The sequence below is a fragment of the Syngnathoides biaculeatus genome, chromosome 23, assembly GCF_019802595.1.
Source record: "Syngnathoides biaculeatus isolate LvHL_M chromosome 23, ASM1980259v1, whole genome shotgun sequence".
Classification (NCBI taxonomy): Eukaryota; Metazoa; Chordata; class Actinopteri; order Syngnathiformes; family Syngnathidae; genus Syngnathoides; species Syngnathoides biaculeatus.
The window spans coordinates 573,015-590,285 of NC_084662.1; the positions used below are offsets into that span (position 1 = coordinate 573,015).

Genomic DNA, 17,271 nt, shown 5'->3' on the forward strand with positions numbered 1-17,271 from the left:
GAACCATCCTGATTGTGTTTCCTCAACGCTGTCGAAGTTTTGTGATGGGACCCAAATTTCGTGTGGAATCGTTCCGGCGAAATTGTTTGTGTCCCTCCAGTCACATTGTTTTGGCTTGGCAAGTGAAATGTGTGGATGCTGCCCGGGAGGGAGCAGCGCTTTCACTTCCGCGGTGAGTCCGACAGTCGCAAAACTCAACCTTCCTTTCCAATAAATGTAATTGACTGCACTTCTTGTTGAGCCAATTCCAAAAACAATTTGGTGTAGTCTGGATCAGGGCGCGGGGATTCTTTGTACCTAATGGTGACATGTAAATTATTTCGGTACTGCATGTCGCCTCCAGGGCGGACCCTCCCGTGAGCTACTTTTAATAAATTTTCAACGCCACATTCCTCTTCAGGCAAATCGAGCGACCAATAATAATGTGCCCCATTTTCTTGAATTTGGATGTTGGGTTCCATTCGCCAGTGTTTATTAATTGCGATGCTAATCTCTAATTGTGTTAATGCTCGCGACCTAATAAATTGCGGGGGCACCGTGGCTGTAGAACTGCTTCCACATTCGCGTTTTTATTTGGGTCATCAGGACTCCGCAACTTGATAGTACAGGACAAAACTAAGGGTTGAATTAAACCATGAGCTCCGCGCATGTAAACCTTTTTTCGGCTTGGTTTAACTGTCGCGGGGTCCCATTTTCCTAAAACGATCACATTGTAGCGCCGGAGAAAAGGAGTCGGAGGCGGAGTGTCGGACACAGAAACAGAACTTCCTTTATTGTTCGACATCACCAAACTACTCGCATAACGGCGGGAACTCTGTTAACCTTTCCTCCGGAAGCGCAACAACAAAAACAGTCCGTGCGGAACCCCGCACCCCAACTCGAGGTCCCGCGGGTGAATTATGTAAACACCACACAAGCCCCCCCAGAATTCACCCATAGTCAAAATCCTTGTGCCGTGGAGGGATGATGACCCGACCCCGGCGAGTGTGCACTGTAGGGGCCGATGGGGGCGGGGCCGCACTGTCCATTGAGTCACGGGACAAGGGCTCAGGCGGGGTCAAGGGTACCCCGGCGGGCGCAGGGGCACAGGGCAAAGGGGGACGACCCCGACGCGGGGGGGAGGGCCAACCCCAAAGGCTGGGCAATGTCCAGGTGCGCGGGTTTGACCCTGTCCACGGAAACAGTCTCGGGTCTGCCGCCAATGTCCACGAGCAGGCTCTTATCCCCGTGCTCCAGGACCCTGAACGGCCCGTCGTATGGGGGGCGGAGAGGTCCACGGTGGGCGTCATGACGAACAAACACAAAATCCGCAGAGCGCAGGTGACGGGGCAGCCGGGCAGCTGGGGTGCCATGTTGCGACGTGGGAACCGGCGCAAACCCTTTTGCGGCCTCCAGCAGGGAGGACCGTTGCCTGGCTGCGGACCAGGGCGCTGTGGCGTCCGGGATGAATTCGCCGGGGACCCGCAGTGGCTGGCCGTAGACGAGTTCGGCGGATGAGGACAACAGGTCCTCCTTGGGGGCGCACCTGAGGCCGAGCATGACCCACGGGAGCTTATCCAACCAGTTGCCGTCCGTCAAGCCGGCACGCAGGGCTGCTTTCATGGAGCGGTGGAACCGCTCGCAAAGACCGTTCGCCTGGGGGTGATAGGCGGTAGTGCGGTGCAGCTTGACCCCCAAACTCTCAGCGACTGCGTTCCAGAGTTCAGAGGTAAACTGAGGGCCACGATCTGAAGAAAGGTCGCACGGTGTCCCGAAGGGTGCAACCCACGTGCCGATGAACGCCCGGGCCACGTCTGACGACGTTGTCGAGGAGAGGGGAACGGCTTCGGGCCAGCGGGTCGTCCTGTCCACCATGGTGAGCAAGTAGGTGAATCCGTGCGAGGGAGGAAGTGGACCTACCAAGTCAACGTTGACGTGGTCAAACCTCCTCTCGGGGACAGCAAAGGGCTCCAAGGGGGCTTTTGTGTGGCGATGCACCTTAGCCCGCTGACAGGCCACGCACGAGTCGACCCAGGCCTGCACATCTTTCTTGAGACCGCGCCACACGAACTTCTGGGCCACCAGCCTCACGGACGGTTTCCTTCCGGGGTGGGAGAGGTTGTGGACCGCCTCGAAAACAGCTCTTCGCCAGTTTGCAGGGACCAGCGGCCGAGGCTGGTCAGCCGAGAGGTCGCACAGCAACCTGACGCCCGAGTCACCAACCGCGACTTCCTCCAGGCGCAAACCCGTGTCAGAAGTCTTGAGGGCCTGCACCCCGTGGTCCGAGGCCTGGTCTGCGCTCATGCGGGAGTAGTCGAGACCCAGATGCACAGTGCCGACGATCGCCCTGGAGAGGCAGTCCGCGACCACATTGGATTTGCCGGCGATGTGTTGGATGTCCGTAGTGTACTCAGAGATGAACGACAGTTGGCGTTGCTGGCGGGCGGACCACGGCTCGGCCACCTTGGACATGGCGAAAGTGAGGGGTTTATGGTCCACATATGCCGTGAACTCACGGCCTTCCAATAGGGAGCGGAAGTGGCGGATCGCCAGCCAGAGGCCGAGGAGCTCTCTATCAAACGTGCTGTATTTGCGCTCCCTGGGGACCAGCTGACGGCTGAAAAAGGCAAGCGGTTGCCAGGCGCCGCCGACCCACTGTTCGAATACGGCTCTAACAGCGTAGTCCGATGCATCGGTAGTGAGAGCGACAGGGGCCCCGTGGGTCGGGTGAGCCAGCATAGCGGCACGACTCAGTGCGGCCTTCGTAGCCTCGAAGGCTTCCATCCTCTCGGCCGTCCATTCAACGTCCCGGTTGGGGGCCTTGTCTTTAAGAGCCTCATAGAGCGGGCGCATGATTTGGGCCGCCCGGCGGATGAACCGGTGGTAGAAAGTCACCATCCCCAGGAACTCCCGGAGGCCCCGAGCCGAGCGAGGTCGGGGAAAAGCGGAGACGGCCTCCACCTTTGCCGGAAGGGGGGCGGCGCCGTTCTTGTCTATGAGGTGCCCGAGGAACTGGATAGAGGGCACCCCGAAAACACACTTTGCCGGGTTGATGATCAGGCCATGCTGCTCAAGTCTTGCGAAGAGGTCGCGGAGGTGCATCAGATGTTCATCCTCCGAGGAGCTGGCGACGAGGATGTCATCCAAATAGACGAACACAAATGGCAAGTCCCTGAGCACAGAATCCATTAAACGCTGGAAAGATTGTGCCGCGTTTTTAAGACCAAACGGCATCCTCAGAAACTCGAACAGTCCAAACGGAGTGATTACAGCTGTCTTGGGAACGTCTGAGGGGTGCACGGGAACCTGGTGATACCCGCGCACCAGGTCGACCTTGGAGAACAAGATTTTGCCTGCCAGGTGGGCTGAGAAGTCCTGAATGTGTGGAACAGGGTAGCGGTCGGGCGTAGTGGCGTCGTTAAGGCGGCGGTAGTCACCACACGGTCGCCACCCACCACTCGGTTTATGGATGATGTGTAGTGGCGAGGCCCACGGGCTATCCGAGCGGCGGACGATGCCCAGACGCTCCATGTTGGCAAACTCGGACTTAGCGACTGCTAGCTTCTCGGGATCAAGCCGTCGGGCCCTCGCGTGGATCGGGGGGCCCTTGGTCTCAATGTGGTGCTCGACCCCATGTTTAGTCGTGGTAGAGGAGAAAGTGGGCCGTGTCAAGGCAGGGAACTCACCAAGGAGGAGTTGGTACTTGGTGCCGTCCGATAGCGAACTGGAGAGACCACCATAAGTCGCCTCATTGCGGACGCAGGCGACCGTGGAAAAAGTCAGTGCATCCACCAGACGGCCCCTCTTAACATCCACCAGCAGCCCGTGGGCACAAAAAAAATCAGCGCTGAGGAGAGGGAATGAGACATCCGCAGTGACAAAGTCCCATGTGAAGCGCTGACTCCCGAAACACAAGTCCACAGTCCTCATGCCATAAGAGCGGATAGGGGAGCCATTAGCGGAAAGTAGGGGTGGCCCATGAGTCCCGCCAGCGGCGTCCTCCGCAGTGGCCGTCAGGACGCTCCTCTGGGCGCCGGTGTCACAAAGGAATTTGCGCCCGGAAAGGTTGTCCTTGACGAACAGCAGCCGGCTCTTCGCGCCCACGCTCACGGCCGCTGCGAAGCGTGGGCTTTGGCGTTTCCCGACGCGTCGTAGTTGCAAGGGGCGCGGCACCTCTTCGCTTTCGCACCGAAACGGGCATGGAAGTAGCACAAGCCTGTGCCAGCACGGCCGTCGGTGCCGAAGGGGCCCCTGCTGGATGCCACCCCCGCGCCCGAAGGTGAGTAACTGCGCGTCGCGGCCAGCGTCTCAGGGGAGAAGCGCTGGGTTGCCAGGAAGAAACGGTCGGCCTCCTCGGCCAGGGCCCGGGGCTCAGTGATAGTACTGTTCGCGAGCGCCGTCTGAACATGCGGTGGCATTTGCCTGAGAAACAGTTCCATGAAAATGAAATTGGGCTCTTCCGTGCCCAGCAGGTTTAGCATCATTTCCATGAGTTCGGAAGGTTTGCTGTCCCCCAGTCCATTAATAGCCAACAGACGTCGGGCACGTTCCGGCCGTGAAAGTTCAAAAAACCTTGAGAAGGTGAGCCTTGATCCCAGCATACTTATCTCGGGCCGGGGGAGAGGTGATGAAGTTCACTGCTCTGGCCGCCGTTGAGCTCCCGAGTGCTGAGACAACGTGGTAGTAACGCGTGGAATCATCTGAGATCCCGCTGAGGGCGAACTGAGCCTCAGTCTGTGCGAACCACGCTGCCGCGGACGTCTCCCAAAACTCCGGCAATTTGAGGATGGCGGTTGCCATGTTCGTTTCAGTCTCGAAAACGCCGGGACTGACGTCGGGGTCACCAGTGTAGCGCCGGAGAAAAGGAGTCGGAGGCGGAGTGTCGGACACAGAAACAGAACTTCCTTTATTGTTCGACATCACCAAACTACTCGCATAACGGCGGGAACTCTGTTAACCTTTCCTCCGGAAGCGCAACAACAAAAACAGTCCGTGCGGAACCCCGCACCCCAACTCGAGGTCCCGCGGGTGAATTATGTAAACACCACAACATCGGCGCCCATATCAACTAGGAAAACGGTTGGTTTTCCCTGGACTAGTAAAGTTAATTCTGGTTTCATCATGGGTTCAGTCTGATGACGCATTAAATAATTTTCGAGGTCGAACATGTGTTTAATGTCTTCCTCGACATTTTCATCACTGTCGCTATCGGATGAGTTCAGAGGGTGCGTAGCCAATCTGCGGCCCGCGGCCCCTCTGGAGTCCCGGCCTAGTCATTCATCATCAGATGAATCGTCAACACGGCGTCGACTAGGCTTAGCCTTGATTTTACAATAGCGAGCACGATGACCGTCTTTGCCGCAGTTCAGACACCTGCCTTCTCTGAACCACTTTTGCTTTTTGGGTGATAATTTGGACACGTCAAATTGAGGTTTTTTTGTTACTCCCGTCATGAGGTCCCTCTTTTGTGTCACGAAGCTTTACTGTCAAATTAATGTTTACTACAGGATACTCTGCTTTTTTCTTTTTCTTTTTTTGCTCAACACGTTCATAATGTATTTATTTATTTAATTTATTTATTTCAATTTTAGGACTTTGAATTTCTCTGGCCCTATAAAGAAGGGCCTTACAGTGGGTATTGTCTTTTCTCCTCTGCCCGTCTTTAATAGATAATTTACTGAAAAGTTTGTCCAATTCTTCACAATTGTCAACATTTCCAGAAAATCCATACTTTTTCTGCCACTTTTTGGTGAATTTTGTTGTTCCCTTGAAATCAATTTCAGCTAAACGACATTTTTCCTTTACTTCAACATCGTAAAGTAGACGGTTGGAATTTTTGGTCGACATTGCCGCCATTTCTGACGGTCTTATTTATTATAAACATCTAGATATGGTTCCTCACTTTTGAGAAAAATTCAAAGTGCCTGACTTCGGGTTGAATACCAAGCTTCAACTCCCAATTCGGAGCGGGTATTACCTGGGTGTTTTTACTCACGACCCTCAGTCAGTTTTAGATTTCTCAAACTTTGGACATTCACTCTATACACATTCACTCACACAGATTGATCAATTTCTGTGTCCTGAAACTAAAAGTTTCGACTTTTCCAAGTGTTGTGCAAGCACTGACTCCTGAAAAATAGAAAATATACTATTCTTTCAACCAGATATTCTGTACTATTTTTCCAAGTGTTATAAAAACACTGACCCGTGAAAAGTAGTAAATATACTAGTCTTTCGACTAGATATTCGGTACTACTCTTCCAAGTGTTGTACAAACACTGACCTTTGAAAAATAGGAAATATACTAGTCCTTCGACTAGATATTCTGCACTATTTCTCCTAAGTGTTCTAGAAACACTGACCTTTGAAAAATAGGAAATATACTAGTCTTTTGACTAGATATTCAGAACTATTCTTCCCAAGTGTTATAAAAACACTGAAGTTTGAAAAATAGGAGCTATACTAGTTTTTCGACTAGATATACGGTACTACTTTTCCAAGTGTAATGCAAACACTGACCTCTGACAATCTCCGTTGGTTGAGACACATGCAATTCATAGGATGTCATTTGTGTTCTTCCGGCGGAGGATGTCCGAGGGCTGGCCTTGTGGAAAGGAGGACTTTCCGGGTGTCCTGGAGACTCGGACGGTGCACCGATTTCAGTCGTCGTCTATCATCCACTGAAAAGAAAACGTTGTCATCCGGCTCAAAGGACCAAGTTTTAGAATGTCAGAGATGTTCCTAGAAAAACAGCTAAGACAAGCCTGAGAACTGTAGAGAGTGAACTCAAACCAACCAAGATTGTCTTTTCGTGCACGGGACAGACGGAGGACACACTGCGAGAGTGCGCTACCTCAGACTGCCAAAGTAGTAGTCCCTGTCTGCTCTTTTTTATTGCATTCTCAGGTCAAAGGGTTACATGGTTACACAGTGAAAATGCTGACACAGATGGCTACACCAACAGCACACGAACACTAGGGTACATGTTTCTTCAAGGCCGCAAGAGTGTCCTGATAAACCTACAAGAGAAAAAGCAGGGCATTGTTTAAAGACATGTTTATGGCATTTGGGGGTATCCTCCTGCGGTAGAAGGGCGTTATCTCCTCCCGGTGTTGAGGAGTATCTGGTTAAGATCAGAAAGGATCATGCTGAGGCCAGGATGGAGATATCGGTTCCCAGTGTTCAGGGGCATCAGATTGAGGTCGGCAGGAGGGCATAGCCTCCCAGGTGTCACTGGGTCACACTTGAAGACAGGCACGCAGCTCAGAAAGAGAGCAATTCAGACTAAGACTACCAGAAACAAACGCATGATAAAACAATCTTAACAGCAACGAAAGTAGTAATGATATACTTTTATCATGATAACTAACATAGTAATATCATATCTTTATCAATACCCAATGGTAGTTAAAAAAATAGGCAGCGTCCTTCGCCATCTGCTGGCTTGTGGATGAGTGTCTTGCACGCACTCACACACGATTGCAGCGTAGTGAGGCAATTGTGCATTGGTCTATCTGTCTGTGTGAGTGCGAGATCAACAGAGGCGACACTACTTGTACGTTTGCTGTTCTCATTCCCGTTTTTTAGATTCATTTGGATTTTTAAGGCTGAGTTCTTTGAATTGTTAGCTGCGTGAGTGTGCAAGGAGACCCACCCTACGCGTTATTGTTGCTTTGTCAGTTCTCTGCCTCTCTGTTCCAAATAGAAAGACCTGTTGACTCCAAAAAAAGAGAGAGAGATAGCGAGGGGGGGATTCGATTTAAAACAAAATGGAGGGACAGTTTGATAGGGAAAGTGAATGGTTCGATTTGCGGTAAATACTAAACCATTCTGAACAATTGTTGCTAAGTGTACAAGTGAGAAATGCGTGTGATATGTGTGTGTTAGAGGGTTGCCTGAAAAAGAACGAGATAGTGAGAAAGAACAGTTGAAAGAATGGATGAGGAAGTGTTGCGAGAATGGATAGTTGCCTCCGTGTCTTCAACTGCGTGTTTGGTGACATTAATGAAAGAAACGGAAAAAGCTTGTGTTAAAAAAGCAGAAGCTCTAAAGTTGGAAGTGGAAAAAACTAACAGGTTGTCTCCAAAAGGTAGAAAGGTGAGAGAGAATGGTAAGAAAGTTGTGGAAATGAAAGCGAAAGCAAGAATGATGTCAATGGAATGTGCGCTAAAGTTGTCCCATTCAGCTGTCAAGGAGGAAAGTGTTGGTCTGGTACTGTCAACACTCATATTGCCCTCCGCGCCGCCTAGTTACTTGGAGGAGAAATGAATTTGAGCGTTGTCTCCAACTAACCCATTTGTACTGTCACCTTACCATGAAACCAGGAAAGCTTTAGATGAATTTCAGGCTCCAGTATTGAATGTTACTGTGTGTCGGCTCGAAGTAGATGTAGACGATTAAACGTCTCTCACTCGTGCACAACAGACATCGAACATGAATACAGTTGCGAAACTTTGGCTGCTGGAGTGACCGCCGCCATTAGAGAATTAGAAGGCAGATTGGAAAAAGTGACCAATTTGAGAGCTGACCCATTCACACATTCACTCATTCTCAGCTTCGACTGCACAAGGCAGAATTAAACAGACACCAAGAGGTTCCACAAAATATCAGAAATCAATTTAAGAACCCCTACTGAACATGAAGATAGAGCGAACGCTGAAGCGGAGGAGCAGGCCTTTGCGTTGAACAAGAAGCAGCCCGACTGAAAAAAAAACAGGGAGTTGCTTTCTACGCTCCGGAACATGCAGCTAGAGGCTCTTCGAATGGGGAAGCAGAAAACAGGTTGTATGTTGCTCAGTTTCAGAATCAATTAGAAGAATTAAAGTCTCATGTCCAGAAACATTCAGGTAGCCACCCTGACTCTGTTTTGGATCGAACCAGAAGCCCTGAAAACCCAGAGGAATCTTCCGAAGGTCCAGCTCTTCCTCCCCATCGGCCTGAGACTCGTTCCCAAATCTTCCAGGCAGCCATGTTAGCCAAATTTGACCCAGCTACTGGGAACTCTGCTATGTTTTACTAACCTTTCTCTCCCACTGATCTAAGTGTGTTGTTCCAGAAACTTCCACCCATTCAATCTGGTGGTGCCAGTAGAGAGAGCGGTTACGGGACAAATGTTAACAGCAGGTGACATCCATGTTCTGTTTACACAATCATGTCCGCTTTCACAGTTGAATACTCTGATGCAAAATTCAGGTTTTCTTCTCTCCCCAATCATCAGGCTCTTACACGAGAAAATTATTTGACCTTGTCTACAGTGTTAGATACTTTATTTCCAATCCCTGAGTGTGTCATTTCAGAGAAAGTCTGTGGCACAGGCTATGGAGCGAAGTCTGAAAAAGCAGGAAGAAGCCGTACTTGCTCTGAACTCATCTCCCTCTGTCGGTTCCGAGTGCATGATGTATCAAGCAGGTTCATTCATGGACCGAGGTGCGCCCCCTGGAGGCCGTAATGTGTGCTTCAATAGTGGACAGCCTGGTCATTGGGCCCGCGAGTGCAGACAGCGACCTCAAGCGTCTGGATGGAGCACGCGACTACAATCGAGGTTACAACCAACTCCAAGAGTCAAACCAACAGTCACAGACTCTTCTGGATTCTTTTGTGCACCTAACTCTCCAGACAATCTTTTGGGCAAAGATCTCTTCATCGCCACATGCCCTCTCATCAAATGCAGCCCTGATGGACTCATCCTGGAATTTCCGGATGGTAACACCTACTGTCCCTCTGCCTCCGGTGCCTCCTCCCAGTTCTCCCTTGTTGAACAACGCCCTCTGGCATGCACCACTGCAGACATCTACTGGGCAAGAGTGGATATTGACTCCAGTGGTTGGCTCGAAGCTGAACACTTTTGGACTCTCTAGTCACCTTGGGTTCCCAACCTCAGATCTTATGATATGGTAACTGATTGTATGCATTGCACTCTGTACTATGACAGACCAGGGGATGAGATGTATCTTGAGACATTTCAGGAGATTGAAAACAACATGGAAATTAAACATGGGTGATTTGTTTGCAGCCAAACCAGGTGTCGCCATTTTGTTGTTCCTGACTCTTGAATAACTCAAATGGAACATGATGGCAGATCCCCCGTATCCTTCTATGCCTCCTTGTCACCCACATGTCTCCTTGATGGTTTCGCCTCGGCACACAGCGAAGGATCTCGGTCCGATTGTCCTGGCATGCACACAGGCCACTGATTGGCAAAATTAATTTCACTCTGAATTGCTCTATTCTCGTCACTTGATGCTAATTGGATTCAGTCTAACACATTTTTATCCACTTCTGTTTTGGAGCAAACGATTTCCAAACTGCAACTGGTCAACGCATTAAACATCAGGACGACATTCTGGAATTGTGAGATGCTTTAATGCTCCCGACAGCAGTGGCAGTCCTTAAATGCAAAGATCACTCTCGAACTAATGATTTTGCATCAGCAGGAAACGAATCAGTAGATTGAGCAGCAAAAAAGGTTGAGGGGTACCGACCAACACTCCAACTAACTGTAAGCGAGTCTGAATGTGACAATCAACAGGAGGTGACAGGAGAAACAGTTAAGTTGTGGCAGGTAAAAGTGAGTCCAGCAGAAAAGAGTGTGTGGAAGTCGAAAGGGGGTGTCAAAGATGAGGATGGCATATGGCGAAAAGAGGGTAAGTGCATTCCATCTCAGACACAATTGAAAAATCTAATTTCTGAAACCCATGGAACATGCCATGTAGGTGTGGATGAAGCACTGAGACGACTCCACGCCTGGTGGCGTCCTTTCATGAGATAAATTATTAAAAGTGAACTACAGGACTGCAGTGTTTGCAGTAGGTCTAACAGTATGCCTACAACGATCAGGTGTGGTCAGGTGATTTCAATGGATTTTACTGACATGATTAAAACAGTGTCAGGCTATCAGTATTTGCTAGTCATAGTAGATTCCTTTTCAGGATGGCCAGAGCCATATCCCTGCAAATCTGAAACAGCAAGGATAGTGTTAAAACATTTGGTTAATCACTACATTCACAACCAGACGCTCCCCTCAAAATGAATACTTGTGAGTCTGTGCGGTTAAAAGTAATTCAACGTAAATAGTCTGAACCGAGGTGTACAGGTTCCTTTTCAGGTCAGAGACGGCCACAGCAGTACATCCTGCAGGAAAGGAGAACATGTGGTTCTACATCTCTTCTCCATGACCTGCCAGATCCGCCTCAGGTTCAGCGATCCATCCACCTGATGACAACCGGAAAACCATGTCTTCTCCAGTCCTGGCTGGTACCCGTTGATGACATTATTCGACAAGGAAGCTGACTGCGCCCTAACTCGACTCATCCTAGAGGAAAAGGCCCCATGTCCGATGCACCACCCTCTTTGGACGATGATGCCGCTGGCACCTTTCTTTAATATTGTTCATTTCAGGTGTCAGACTGTTTTGATTTAGTATGTCTTATGCCCATATTTAGTCTTGACTCCTCATGTCCTCAGTGGGGCTCTGCTCTGTAGCCAGATGTGTCCTTGAGATCATCTCTGCACGCAGGCTAACCTTGATGAACTGCATACTGGTCACTTTGTAATAATCCATTGCCAGCTAGAACCGGTTGAGACAGAAAGCCTTTGTCTAAGTCGAAAGCCCCGATGTCATGCCACAGGTTTGAAACCACCCATGGTCCGTCCTTCTGACAAGGATGTGTGCTTTCTCTGTACCTTTGCACTTGTGATCTGCTCTCTACAGCCATTGTCTGTAACTCATAAGTGCCTAGAATATTCTGTAAGTAAATTCTTCGAAGAAACTGTACATCATCTCCAGCCTTTATTTGGATAACCAACATTCTCACTCCCCGAAATTAAACGGACACCCGGAGGAAAAAAAGCATCCTCCAACAGTTTCTTACGGAGCCACTCCTTGGTTTTCCTGGCTGTGTGCTTCAGGTCATTGTCATGTTGAAAGACATTGAAGACCCATCTTCAATGCTTTCACTGAGAGAAAGAGGTTGTTCCCCAAAATCTCACAATACATGGCCGCGGTCATCCTCTCCTTAATACAGTGCAGTCGTTCTGTCCCATATGGAGAAAAACACCCTCAAAGCATGATGCTACTACCCCTGTGCTTAACAGTAGAGATGGTATTCTTGGGATGGAACTCATCATTCGTCTTCCTCCACGGTTTATGGAATTATGACCAAAAAATTGCATTTTGGACTCATCTGACCACAAAACCTTCTCCCATGACTCTTCTGTATCATCCAAATTGTATTTTTCTTAAACAATGTGATGCAATGAAGAGGCACATTGGGTCCCGTGGAAATACCAGATAGTGATGCAACAGACAACATAAAGACTGGCAATCTTGAGAGAATGGTGAAGACATAAAAAAGACTCACTTTCGCTATTTTTGTCACGGTTGCTTTGTTTGTCATGTTTGCTTTGTTACGTTGTAAACCGTGCTGAGGAATATAAAGGAGGGTTCGTGGAGATGTGGGCAGAACGGGTTGGAGATGGTGAAAGAGACACATGCCATGTTCTCCTCGCGAGCAAAAAATCCTCGTGCTTTCTTTCCTTGAGAAATTGTACTTTAAATGTCCTGGATGCGTGAACCTGGCTCTCACCGGACACCATATCACTGATCATGTCCTTAAGTTGTCTCTGACTGCCATAGGTTACGTAAACCTGACAAAACATTTTCTTCATTGCATAGTAAAAGAGGAGTATGAAGCACAGACAGATTTCTACCACTGTCGTGGCCCATGAAAGCGCAGTACCTGGGAGAAAGGCCATGAGGTTGCAATTTTACCATTGTTTGTTGAGTACAACTGTGGTTGCTGTTCAAACATGACTGAGCATTGGACCAAAAAGGTGCAACACCCAAGATTATCGTCGTAAGGGGCTCGCGCAGGCACGTATGGGTTCACATGGTGTGCGGGTGAAAGAGACAATGGGATTGGTGGATGCTGTGGGCAAATGGCTATGCACAATGTTCGAGTGAGCCAAATCACTCAATGTGAGCCCTCGTGTGAAGTTGTGTACCTTTTAAATCAACAGGGTGAGGGCTTGATCGTCTTGTTCCACTAGTATGCTCTGTTGGATTAATTGGAATAAAATATCTTATATTTTCTCTCTTCTTTTAATTATCTTTTGCTATGTGTCAGGTTCGACACCGAACCGCTGGACTGAATATGCAATTAATTAGGGACAATGAAGAGGTCTTTAAACGGACACCTGGAGTAAAAAAGCGTCCTCCAACAGTTTCTTACGGAGCCACTCCTTGGTTTTCCTGGCTGTGTGGTTCAGGTCATTGTCATGTTGAAAGACCCAGCCACGACCCATCTTCAATGCTTTCACTGAGAGAAAGAGGTTGTTCCCCAAAATCTCACAATACATGGCCGCGGTCATCTTCTCCTTAATACAGTGCAGTCGTCCTGTCCCATATGGAGAAAAACACCCTCAAAGCATGATGCTACTACCCGTGTGCTTAACAGTAGAGATGGTATTCTTGGGATGGAACTCATCATTCGTCTTCCTCCACGGTTGATGAAATTATGACCAAAAAATTGCATTTTGGACTCATCTGACCACAAAACCTTCTCCCATGACTCTTCTGTATCATCCAAATTGTATTTTTCTTAAACAATGTGAAAGTTCCATTTTGGTCTCATCTGACCTCAAAGCTTTCTTCCATGACTCCGCTGTATCATCCAAATGGTCATTGGGAAACTTGAAACTGGCCTTGACATGTGCTGGTTTAAGCAGGGGAACCTTCCGTACCATGCGTGATTTCAAACCATTACGTCTTAGTGTATTACCAACAGTCACCTTGGAAACGTTGGTCCCAGCTCTTTTCAGGTCATTGACTAAGTCCTGTCGTGTAGTCCTGGGCTGATCCCTCAAATTTCTAATGATCATTGAGACCCCACGAGGTGATATCTTGCATGGGGCTCCACTCCGATTGATATTGACCGTCATGTTTAGCTTCTTCTACTTTCTAACGATTGCTCCAACAGTGGACCTTTTTTCACCAGGCTGGTTGGCAATTTATCCGTAGCTCTTTCCAGCTGCGTGAAGTTGTACAAGTTTGTCTCTGGTATCTTTCGACAGTTCTTTGGTCTTGGCCATGTTACAGGTTTGAGTCTTACTGATTGTATAGGGTGGACAGGTGTCTTTATTCAGCAAACGACCTCACAGAGGTGCATCTTATCCAGGATAATACATGGAGTGGAGGTGGACTTTTAAAGGCGGACTAACAAGTCTTTGAGGGTCAGAATTGTAGCTGATAGACAGGTGCTCAAATCCTTATTTGCAGCTGTATCACACAAACAAATCCTGGAAACCTGTCTGATCCAGAGAAAATCTGTGTGGAGGAGTGGGTCAAAATCCCTCCTGCAGTGTGTGCAAACCTGATAAACAACTACAGGAAACGTTTGAACTCTGTAATTGCAAACAAAGGCTACTGGACCAAATAATAACATTAGTTTTCTCAGGTGTTCAACTACTTATTTGCAGTACAAATAAAGCTTTAAAAAAATCATACATTGTGATTTCTGGATTTTTCTTTTTAGGTTATCTCTCTCACAGTGGACATGCACCTACGATGAAAATTTAAGACCCCTCCATGATTTCTAAGAGGAACAACTTGCAATATAGCAGGGTGTTCAAATACTTATTTTCTTCACTGTATGTCCAACACCAAGAACAAATATTTAAATTGTATAAAACCAAGGCTTCTTTACAAATAGAAATAAATACTGAGAAAGCATCTCTAAAACCACCGTTGTTTAAAATGTTTTGAGGCTTCTTATTTATGGGCATATGCACAATGAAACCCCTAATTTTTGCTGACTCTTTGCGAAGTAAAGATATCACCAAATGCCACAGATATAGTTACTTGTATTCTATTACCAGTCTCATAATTGATGGAAATAAAAATAATGCAAAAGATGGAGATGGACAATGGGTTTCATCTAACAAGAGGTATTTCAGGACAAAATAATAATTGGCTTCCTATGGTTGAGCAAGCAACAAAATCCACATTAAAGGACTGTGTAATGTGCATGATTTGAAGACCGTTGTTGCAAATCATTCCTGCATTACCTGATAAGGGTACCATAGATTTAATGACCAAAACAGTTCCAAATGGTGAGTGCAAACAATAGGATTTGGTAAATTCATTGACTTCTATTTATAAACAAAAAAACATTGTTTTGTTGTGTACATGTTTCTTCAAGCTTGGACAGTGTCCTAATAAGCCCATGAGAGAAAACAGGGCATTGTTTAAAGGCATGTTTATCGCGTTTGGGAGTATCCGCATGTTGTGGAAGGGGAAAATTGCCTCCCCGTGTTGAGTATCTGCTTAAGGTCAGCAGGGGGGCATCGCCTCCCAGGTGTCGCTGTCACATTAAGTCTCGCACGCAGCTCACAGGGAGCACAATTCAGAGGAAGACTAAGAAACAAATGCATAATTAAACAATTCGAACAATAACTAAAATAGTAATCAATTCTTTCACATTTCCCCCCTGTTTAACATGTATTTGGTCAAATTCTTTTTTCATCCTTTAACTTCTTATGATTTTCAGTTACAAAAACAGTTTTTACTGAAAACAAATACACATTCCCAGGGACAAATTTTTTTTAAACTCATAATCTGGATTTAGAAACAAGTTGGACAAGATTAATAGAAAATCTTCATTGTTAAAGGATACATCTCTGCCACCTGTTGCTTTGTGGAAAACAGTGTTAAGCTTTAAATGAGAACACATTGACAAAATACAACAGCATCCACACAAGGTCAAGATTGCTGCAAAACAGCAATTGATACCAAATTTGGGGACAACAGGGCTGTGCATCTTCTACAGGCATTCATCTAGGTCTCTCACACACGGAGGTGTCAATACTGGAATGAGGCATTCAGGGTTCGAAGACCCTCGGTGGCATGAGTCCGTAGCTGTGTGTTGGCTTCACGGCGCAGCATTGTTCTCCGAACATCGCACAGATTTCTCCTCTCTCAGCCAAACTGTCAACAACGACTCCAATTTGGAATGCCATAAATGAGCAGATAACTGTTCACGCACAGTTACAAACCCTCTCTCCAATTGCCCAATTCTTGTACATTGTAATGAATGGAGTTGATTCTGTCTATGTTTTTTATGGTTGTATGCCACAAACATGAGGACTCAAATCTTGCTGCGAATTGATCAGCCAATTTATACTCACTTGGAACATCAGTGGCGTCAATGTATGTTAAAACACTTTTCGTTCCCATACTGCCTGGGAGCTCCATCCTCTGCACCCTTCTACTAACACACTCACTCTCTCATCTCTGAACATGTCCAAACCATCTAGGTCTGGCCTCACTAACCTTGTCTTCAAAACATCAAACTTTGGCTGTCCCTCTAATGAGCTAATTTCTAATGCTATCCAACCTGTTCACTCCAAACGAGAACCTCAGCATCTTCATTTTTGCTGTAGAGGAGATGTTAATTCACAAACAGACATAGGATGAACAGACAAATGGCAATAATCAAGTTATTGAAGCACAGTAACCAGTTTAATTTTTTTCAATACCACAGTAACTTGTTACCCTTTTTTTCTCAATTTATCAAAAAGACTGTTACCTCTGCACCACCATCAGATGTCTCTACATGACAATGACTTAAATGAATTATTCATCACAAAAATGGTTTTACACATTGAAGCAAATACATTTCTTAATATGCTTCCAGATTCTTTCAATTTCATGCATGTGAAATTACTCAGTGCTAAGATATCAGAAACCATTTTTTCCCTCCAATTCTCAAAAGAAATTAGTGTAAACACAAAATCCCTTTTTTTTCTCTTCTACATTCATGATCAGATACTGTTCCACTGGGATAATCTGTGAACGTCATGCAAACAACACAATCTTTCGATTGAGAGTTTCTGCTTGTTCGAGCATCCATCCATCCATTCATTTTGTCAGCCGCTTATCCTCATAATGGTCACGGTAGTACTGGAACCCATCCCCGCCACCACCAGGTAGGAGGCTTGGCACACCCCGAACCAGCCACCCGTCAACCAGCAGGGCACATAGAGACAGACAACAACCGCACTCACAATCACACTTAGGGGTAATTTAGAGTCGGCACTTAACGTTGCATGTTTTTGGGATGCGGGAGGAAACTGGAATGCCTGGAGAAAACTCACGCAGTCAGTGGGTCAACATGCAACTCTACACAGGCGGGGCCGGGATTTGAACCCTAGTCCTCAGAACTGTGAGGCCAACGCTTTACAACTGTGCCAGCGTGCTACCTTTGTTTTACCATAGGAAACTATTTATATATATAT

The 17,271-nt window shown here is 47.3% G+C and overlaps 1 long non-coding RNA gene across 1 annotated transcript in view; it reads right to left on the minus strand.

Annotated features, from left to right (window-relative positions):
* LOC133496804 (uncharacterized) overlaps positions 1–17,248 on the minus strand; it is a 34,800-nt gene extending 17,552 nt beyond the window's left edge. The window contains exon 1 of the long non-coding RNA XR_009793862.1: positions 6,499–17,248. This is a non-coding gene — a long non-coding RNA (uncharacterized LOC133496804). The remainder of the gene's footprint in view (positions 1–6,498) is intronic.
* Positions 17,249–17,271: the final 23 nt, after the last annotated feature.